This window comes from Triticum dicoccoides, chromosome 1A (genome assembly GCF_002162155.2).
Source record: "Triticum dicoccoides isolate Atlit2015 ecotype Zavitan chromosome 1A, WEW_v2.0, whole genome shotgun sequence".
In the NCBI taxonomy this organism is placed as follows: Eukaryota; Viridiplantae; Streptophyta; class Magnoliopsida; order Poales; family Poaceae; genus Triticum; species Triticum dicoccoides.
In genome coordinates, this window is record NC_041380.1 from 533,857,544 (window position 1) to 533,867,160 (window position 9,617).

Sequence of the window (9,617 nt, forward strand, 5' to 3'; positions counted from 1 at the left end):
CTTACATGGGATATTGGGAGAAGATATGAAACAGAAAATCAGAGCTGAAGGATATGAATAGAACTAAATTCAATTGAGTTCATATGAACATGTCTTTCCCCCAAAAAGACATGTGGCATCTCTCCTCTTGAACATCAAGCATCTAGGATCCTTGAGTATTCTCTCCCCCTTGGAGATTTCTTTCTCCCCCTTAATATATGGGATCCTTGAGTATTCTCTCCCCCTTAGATGATAAGCTTTTGATGTGATCTCTCTCTCCCTGATGATAAGCTTTGATGTGATCTCTCTCTTCCCCTTTGACATCAATTTCCAAGAAGGTTGTTCCTGGAATCCGTCGAATAGGTTTGGTCCTTGAGATTCAGTACAAAGCAGGGAATAAAACTGTGATGCTTGTAGAGGACAAGATTCATTGAGTGGAGCTGGATCAGAAGAAATATAGAATATGTGGCAAACTATTTTTCCTGTTGCGAAATCGGTGGCACCGAGTGGCATGTTTCAGTAGTACCGAAGGGATTCGGTTGGACCGAAAATGGCTATTCGGTGAAACCGAGTTCATCACAGAGAAAAACACTTGTCACCTCAGCTCACTAGTCAAGTAAGATCTCACAAAGATTTGCAATGAATTAGCTGAAAGATTTGCAAGGAATTTGATGCAGAAATATGCAGAACAAAAATCAAAAAGAGAAGGGTAAAAGGTTTCTAGATGAAAGAAACAAATATGCAAATATGCAAAAGAACACAAATATGCAAGGGACAAATGCAATAACTCAGAAAAGAACACAAGAGAACTTCATCTAGAATTGGGCGGTGACATAGTCACCTATGTTAGAGTATATTGACTTAGGAGTCAAGTGAGAACACTTGATCATAGGTCATACTCATCGTTTAAGCTCAAAATGGGGTTACCATTTTTCGTTTAAGCATCTTGATGTATTCACATCTTATTGAGTTGCTTTGCCTCATGTCTTGGAGTAAGGCTTCTCTAAGATGGAATAACATACCTTGGGTGGTGATGTGGTTCTTGCTCATGTAGTTGAACTTGTGTGGGTGCTCAAGGTTGATGTAGTTCATCAAGAGTTGGGAGCACCACTTGGAGTTTGTGTTCATCTACCTACATGGGTTAGTTCTTGCATGGAAGAGCACTTGTGTATCCAAAAATGACAATCATGAAGCTCAATCATAGAGTTTGTCAAAGGATATGTTTCATGGTTTTGTGCTTCCTTGTCTTCAACCACTATTGTGTAGAGTCTTGGTGATGTAGAGATCGCTCAGGATATGAGTGAGTCGCAATTCATGGAATTAGATTCAACCAAGCACCTACATGGGTTAGACAACATGCAAGGTGCAAATATATCCAAGACATAAGATAGTTATCATAAGAGATATATCATGGATTAGTCATAAGCTCATGTCTTGCATGTATCCAATGGAGTTTCTACTCCAAGTTCGAAGCATCAATGATGTTCAATTCTCCTCTCAACCTGCAAAACACTTTCTCATAAAGTGGTTTAGTAAATATATCCGCTAATTGCTTGTCGATGCGAACATGCTTAAGATTGATGTCACCCTTAGCAACATGATCTTGAATGAAATGATGACGAACTTCAATATGCTTAGTTCGAGAATGTTGTACAGGATTATGACCAATTTTGATAGCACTTTCATTGTCACAAAGCAGTGGAACATGTTTCACATAAATCCCATAATCTTTAAGAGTTTGAGTCATCCAAAGTAATTGAGCGCAACATGAACCAGCGGCAATGTATTCAGCTTCGGCGGTGGATAAGGATACCGAGTTTTGTTTCTTGGAAGACCAAGACACAAGAGATCTACCAAGAAATTGGCAAGTACCCGAAGTGGACTTTCTATCAACCTTGTCTCCGGCATAATCCGAGTCGGAATAGCCAACAAGATCAAAAGAAGACCTCTTAGGATACCAAATGCCAAAATTTGGTGTATGGATTAAACATCTCACTATTCTTTTCACAGCCTTAAGATGACAATCTTTAGGAGCAGCTTGATATCGTGCACACATGCATACACTTAGCATAATATCGGGACGTGAAGCACATAGGTATAACAATGAACCAATCATAGAGCGATAAACCTTTTGATCAACCGGTTCACCATCTTTGGTTAAATCATTATGTCCACTAGTAGGCATGGGTGTAGACATACCTTTGCATTCTTGCATATTGAACTTCTTGAATAAGTCCTTGGTGTACTTTGTTTGAGAGACAAATGTACCTTCCTTAGTTTGCTTGATTTGCAACCTGAGAAAGAATTTGAGTTCACTCATCATAGACATCTCAAAATTCTCTGACATTAGCTTTCCAAACTTTTCACTAAAGAGAGGGTTAGTTGAACCAAATATGATATCATCAACATAAATTTGGCATAAAAATAGTTCTCCATTAACCCTTTTAGTAAAAAGAGTAGAATCAATTTTACCAATTTCAAAACCACTTGTAGTAAGGAACTTGGTCAAGCATTTATACCATGCTCTAGGAGCTTGTTTAAGACCATAAAGAGCTTTGTGAAGTTTGTAACATGATTTGGTTTCTTAGGATTGATAAAGCCGGGAGGTTGTTTGACATAAACTTCCTCCTCTATTTCACCATTTAGAAAAGCACTCTTAATGTCCATTTGGTACAAGGTGATATTATGGCGATTAGCATAGGCAAGTAAGATGCGAATGGACTCAAGTCTAGCAACGGGAGCATATGTCTCACCATAGTCCATACCTTCGACTTGTGTGTAACCTTGGGCGACGAGACGTGCTTTGTTGCGAACCACTTGTCCATCTTCATCTTGCTTGTTACGAAACACCCATTTGGTACCAATGATGTTGTGGTTGTTGTCGGGCTTCTCGACCAATGTCCAAACTTGGTTTCTCTCAAAATTATGTAGCTCTTCATGCATAGCTTTATCCAATCTGGATCTTCCAATGCTTCTTCAACCTTCATAGGTTCAATGCTAGAGATGAATGAATAGTTTTCACAAAAGTTAGCTAAACGAGTTTTTGAGCGAGTGATTCTCCCGGTTTGTATATCATTGAGGATTTGCTCGACGGGATGATCTTTGGCAATTCTTGCTCGAACTCGTGAGAGATTTTGCTTGGGTCTTAGTTGAGCATCTTCTTCATCTTGTTCTTCTTCTTGGCCTTCTTCATTGTTGACGTCGACGTTCTCTTGTCGTGGTGGAGAAGGAGGTTGTTGATGTTCGTCTTGACGTATTTCCTCGTTTTCTTCATCTTGATGTGTCCCACTTGTGGATGCTTCCGTGTCGATTCTTGGTTCACCTTGTCGTGAAGTAGAAGCTTCCACTTGGACGGATGAAGTACTCTCCTTCACCTCCGTTGGACGAATTTTGCCAATGGACAAGTCTTGAATTGCTTCTGAAGGGTCTTTGTCTCCTACATCAATTGGCAATTGCTCTACTTGCGAGCCATTAGATTCATCAAACTTCACATCTACCGTCTCTTCAACGTTTCGGGTGAAATTGTTGTAGACACGGTAAGTGTGAGAGTTTGAGCCATAACCAAGTAGAAAACCTTCATGAGATTTAGGAGCAAACTTTGAACGACGATGCTTATCAAGAATGTAGCACTTTGAGCCGAATACTCGAAAGTATCCAACTTGAGGCTTGTTACTGGTGAGGAGCTCATATGCCGTCTTGCCGAGTAGCTTGTGAAGATATAAGCGATTTGTTGCGTGACAAGCTGTCTCAACTGCTTCTGCCCAAAAGTGCTTTGGCGTCTTGTATTCATCAAACATCGTTCTTGCCATTTCGATGAGCGTCTGGTTCTTCCTCTCAACAACTCCATTTTGTTGAGGTGTGTACATAGCCGAGAACTCGTGTGAAATCCCTTCTTCGTCAAGAAAGGTGTCCACATTTGTGTTCTTGAATTCCGTTCCGTTGTCACTCCGAACCTTCTTGATCTTCACATCAAACTGATTTTGGGCTTTCCTAGCGAAGTTTCTGAAGATCTTCTGGACCTGCGACTTCTCATTAAGAAAGAACGCCCACGTAAATCTTGAAAAGTCATCAACTATAACTAGACCAAAAGAATTTCCACCGAGACTCTTGTAGGCGTTGGGACCAAAAAGATCCATGTGAAGTAGCTCGAGTGGCCTCCTTGTGGTCATGATGTTCTTCACGGGATGTCTTCCTCCAACCTGTTTACCTGCTTGACAAGCACTGCAAAGTCTATGCTTATCAAATATGACATCGTTGACTCCAAGGATATGATTTCCTTTAATAAGCTTGTCAAGGTTTCTCATGCCAACGTGACCTAGTCGTCTATGCCACAACCAACCTTTTGAGGATTTAGCAACAAAGCAAGTTTTAGGTTGTGCCTTTTTAGAGAAATCGACAATGTAAAGATCACCTCTACGCATACCCGTAAAGACCATTTTATGATTGTCTCGACGAAATAATTGGCAATCTACCTCAGTAAATAGGACATTCAAACCGAAATCAGCAAGTCTAGATACTGAAAGTAAGTTGTAGCCAAGAGATTCAATGAGCATGACATTTTGAATGGAACTATCATGTGAGATGGCCACCTTACCAAGGCCAACCACTTTACCCTTTGAATTATCACCAAAGGTGACATATTTTCGAGGGCCGTCATTTTCAGCAAGCTCACGAAACATCTCTTCATCTCCGGTCATATGATCAGTACATCCACTATCAAGAACCCATTCCTTTCCTCCTGATTCATATCCCCGAAGATTTGCCATAAGACCAAAATGTCTCATTGCATCATCAAGATCGAAGTCACTATCATCATCATCGTAATATTCATGTTCATCATGATCTTGTGATTCATCATTTCCTAGAGAGGGTAATTCATCAGATAAATGATCATCAAAGTGGTCACTTTTATGAATTCTTATAGCTTTGAGTATGATAGCATTAATGATTCCAACATCTCCTTTAGCATGCTTAAGATTGGCAAGTTCAAAAAGACATTTACCAAAACTAGGATCACTAGAGTTCATCTTACTCAAGGCAATAGATTTATGGAGAATTTCATCCAAAGTTTTCAAGGAATAATCGGGAAATCGTTCCTCAAGAAATTTCCATATGGTATAGGCACAATTGTGAGTAGGCAAACTAGCAATCAAATTTTTGGGCAATCCTCTAATGATGAGCTCAATAGTTCCAAGATTGCGAATCATGTCAATATCTTCATCTAGGGTAGGATGCAAGGGATCAATATGGGGTGCACAAGGGCTAGCAATGTACTTGTTCAAATGATATTGATTGAAGATTACAAGCATCTCATTTTTCCACTCATGAAAGTACTCTCCATCAAGAATAGGCACTCTATGCCTAAGACTCCCTAATGTAGACACATCCATCTTCCTCCAATCATGATTAAACCAAGGCAATGGAGACCAAACCTCTGATACCACTTGTAGGATCTAGAAGTAGATGTGTCTAGAGGGGGTGATTAGACACTTAGTGCTAAAGTTGCAATTTTTAAGCTTTTTCGGTTTAAGTGGAGTTTAGGCACAATTTCAACACACTCAATACATATCAAGCAAGCATGCAAAGAGTATATGAGCAGCGGAATGTAAAGCATGCAACTTGCAAGAATGTAAAGGGAAGGGTTTGGAGAGATCAAACGCAATTGGAGACACGGATGTTTTTCCCGTGGTTCGGATAGGTGGTGCTATCCTACATCCACGTTGATGGAGACTTCAACCCACGAAGGGTAACAGTTGCGCGAGTCCACACAGGGCTCCACCCAAGGGTAACGGTTGCGCGAGTCCACACAGGGCTCCACCCATGAAGGGTCCACGAAGAAGCAACCACCCACAAAGGGTCCACAAAGAAGCAACCTTGTCTATCCCACCATGGCCATCGCCCACACAGGACTTGCCTCACTAGCGGTAGATCTTCATGAAGTAGGCAATCTCCTTGCCCTTACAAACTCATTGGTTCAACTCCACAATCTTGTCGGAGGCTCCCAAGTGACACCTAGCCAGTCTAGGAGACACCACTCTCCAAGAAGTAACAAATGGTGTGTAGGTAATGAACTCCTTGCTCTTGTGCTTCAAATGATAGTCTCCCCAACACTCAACTCTCTCTCATAGGATTTGGATTTTGTGGAAAGAAGGTTTGAGTGGAAAGCAACTTGGGAAGGCTAGAGATCAAGATTCATATGGTAGGAATGGAATACCTTGGTCTCAACACATGAGTAGGTGGTTCTCTCTCAGAACATGTGAGTTGGAATGGTGTATGTGTTCTGATGGCTCTCTCCTCGAATGAGGAGGAGGTGGAGGGGTATATATAGCCTCCACACAAAATCCAACCGTTACACACAGTTTTCCAATCTCGGTGGGACCGAATCAATAAACTCGGTCGGACCGAAAATGTAAACCTAGTGACCGTTAGAGATTTCGGTGGGACCAACTGGATCAACTCGGTGGGACCGATGTGCTAGGGTTAGGGTAAATCCAAAACTCGGTTTGACCGATTACTCAAACTCGGTGGGACCGATTTGGGTAATAAGTGAAACTGAGTTTTGATCAAGCAAACTTGGTGGCACCGATTGCATATCTCGGTGGGACCGAGAATATTGAAATGGGTAACAGAGAGTGCAAGCCCATCTCGGTGAGACCGAGATCCCATCGGTGAGACCGAACTGATTAGGGTTTGGCAGTGGCTTATGACAAGTGAAACTCGGTGGCGTCGGATAGGAAGAATCGGTAGGACCGAGTTTGGCTTAGGGTTTAGGTCAAATGTGGATATGGGAAAGTAGTTGAGGGTTTTGGAGCATATCACTAAGCACATGAAGTAGGAGGCTCATTAAGCAACACCTCATCCCTCCTTGCTAGTATTGGCTTTTCCTATGGACTCAATGTGATCTTGGATCACTAAAATGTAAAATGAAGAATCTTGAGCTTGAAGCTTTAGCCAATCCTTTGTCCTTAGAATCTTGAACGAGTTCGCACAACCTTTAGTCCATGCCACTCCATTGTTGAACTTATCTGAAACATGCTAGATAGAAATGTTAGTCCAACAAGAGATATGTTGTCATCAATTATCCAAACCACCTAGAGAGCACTTGTGCTTTCACATCTTCGTACGTCGTGTCGAAGAGCCTGCTTAGAGTTTGGTGCCGCGCCGGGTCGAACTCCCACAGGTTGAAAGCCCGTTGTTGGCACGAGGGGATCAAGCGGATGAGCATAACCTGGACTACGTTGACAAGTTTGAGCTTCTTGTCCACCACGGTTTTGGCGCATGTTTGGAGTCCGATCAGCTCTCCTTTTTTACCCCACGACAGGCCCGTCTCTTTCCAGGACGTGAGCCACGTTGGGGGTCTGGACCGGAACTCAGGGGGTGCGACCCATTCGGTGTCGCGCGGCTCGGTGATGTAAAACCACCCCGATTGCCACCCCTTCAGGGTCTCCACAAAGGAGCCCTCGAGCCAGAGGACGTTGGCCATCTTGCCCACCATGGCGCCTCCGCACTCCGCCTGGTTGCCACGCACCACCTTCGGCTTGACGTTGAAAGTCTTGAGCCATAGGCCGAAATGGGGGCAGATGCGGAGGAAGGCCTCGCACACGACGATAAACGCCGAGATGTTGAGGACGAAGTTCGGGGCCAGATCGTGGAAATCCAGGCCGTAGTAGAACATGAGCCCCTGGACAAATGGGTGAAGAGGGAAGCCCAGTCCGCGGAGGAAATGGGGGAGGAATACCACCCTCTCATGGGGCCTAGGGGTGGGGATGAGCTGCCCCCTTTCAGGAAGCCGGTACGCGATGTCGTTAGACAGGTATCCGGCCTTCCTCAGCTTTTTGCTATGTCCCTCCGTGACGGAGGGTTACTAAGGGAGTCCTGGATTAGGGGGTGTTCGGATAGCCGGACTATACCTTCAGCCGGACTCCTGGACTATGAAGATACAAGATTGAAGACTCCGTCCCGTGTCCGGAAGGGACTTTCCTTGGCGTGGAAGGCAAGCTTGGCGATACGGATATGAAGATCTCCTACCATTGTAACCAACTTTGTGTAACCCGAACCCTCTCCGGTGTCTATATAAACCGGAGGGATTTAGTCCGTAGGACAACATACACATCAACAATCATACCATAGGCTAGCTTCTAGGGTTTAGCCTCCTCGATCGCGTGGTAGATCTACTCTTGTACTACCCATATCATCAATATTAATCAAGCAGGACATAGGGTTTTACCTCCATCGAGAGGGCCCAAACTTGGGTAAAACTTCGTGTCCCTCGTCTCCTGTTACCATCTGGCCTAGACGCACAGTTCGGGACCCCCTACCCGAGATCCGCCGGTTTTGACACCCACACCAGGTATCTCAATGTTTGCGGCCGAGTGAAGGTGGCAGGATGTTTGAAATTCATTCCCATTTCTTGCATGGGACCTAAGCATGCAACCAAGGACACTGATTTGATTTTTCAACCAGTTTATATGCACTGGAGAATGTGCATGTAGTTCAAATTTGAATGATGCACATAAAATGCCTGGGAAACCCAATTAATGTATAAAAATGTCCAAACGAACCCCGAAAAATTGCAAAATTAAACACAACACTCCTGTTGTTTTGTGTTGACACTCGAATTTTTTTTAAAGCAATAAGAGGCAACGGATATTGTTTCGTTCCCAAAGGTGGCATGTTCCCTACCGAAACCATCACGCTTGTTGTGAGAAGCTCTGGTTTGTGAGAAGCTTATACCCAGACCTGCCCCAAATGTGACAAAATTTTTACCAGGGCATGTTGATGCCGCTCGATGATAGCATGCCAAGTTTTATGAATTTCAAACGAGTTTTGGATTTACTAGACTTAAAAAACTCAGTGTTTGCGGCCGAGTGATGGTGGCAGGGTGTGTGGCATTCATTCCCATTTCTTGCATTGGACCTAAGCATACAACCAAGGACACATATTTGATTTTTCAACCCGTTTATATGCACTGGAGAATGTGCATGTAGTTGAAATTAGAATTATGCACCTGAAATGCCTACAAAACCAAGTTAATATATAAAAACATCCAAACGAACCCTGAATAATTCTAATTTTTTTGACGACACACCTATATTTGCATGTTCACGATAGATAAAAGTTCTAGCAATTCAAACACCATCCTTTGTAGCTGTGACCTCATTACGTAATTCAAATCAAGACGATAAATCAAGTAGATCGCACACAGTTTATTATCACCAACCGTGTGAGATGCATCACAAAATATCTTGGAGCATCGTCGGTGTATAGTACGCCTATGGCTTACGCGAGAAGGTGCGTCGGCTACAGTCCACAGCCAGCGTGTCAAGCACACTAGCGCACTCCCCAAATATCATTTCACTGTTCATTCATCGCCGATGAAAGATGGGGACGTGGACCCACATCGTGAGGGCAACTTCGGCGGCGCACTCCAGTGAGAGCGCGGCCACAGCTGCCAGGCGCGTGCTAACAAGCTTCGTGAGGGCGGCCGCAGTCTGCGTCTGGGCGGCCAAGGCAGCTCAAACGGCCGTTGTTGCTTCTCAAGCGGCATCAGCAGCATCTGCCTCGGGGATAGCAACTGGAGAGAGCGGCACAACAGCTGTCCATTTCACAGCAGCGGCCTTAGCCCTGATGGAGGCCGC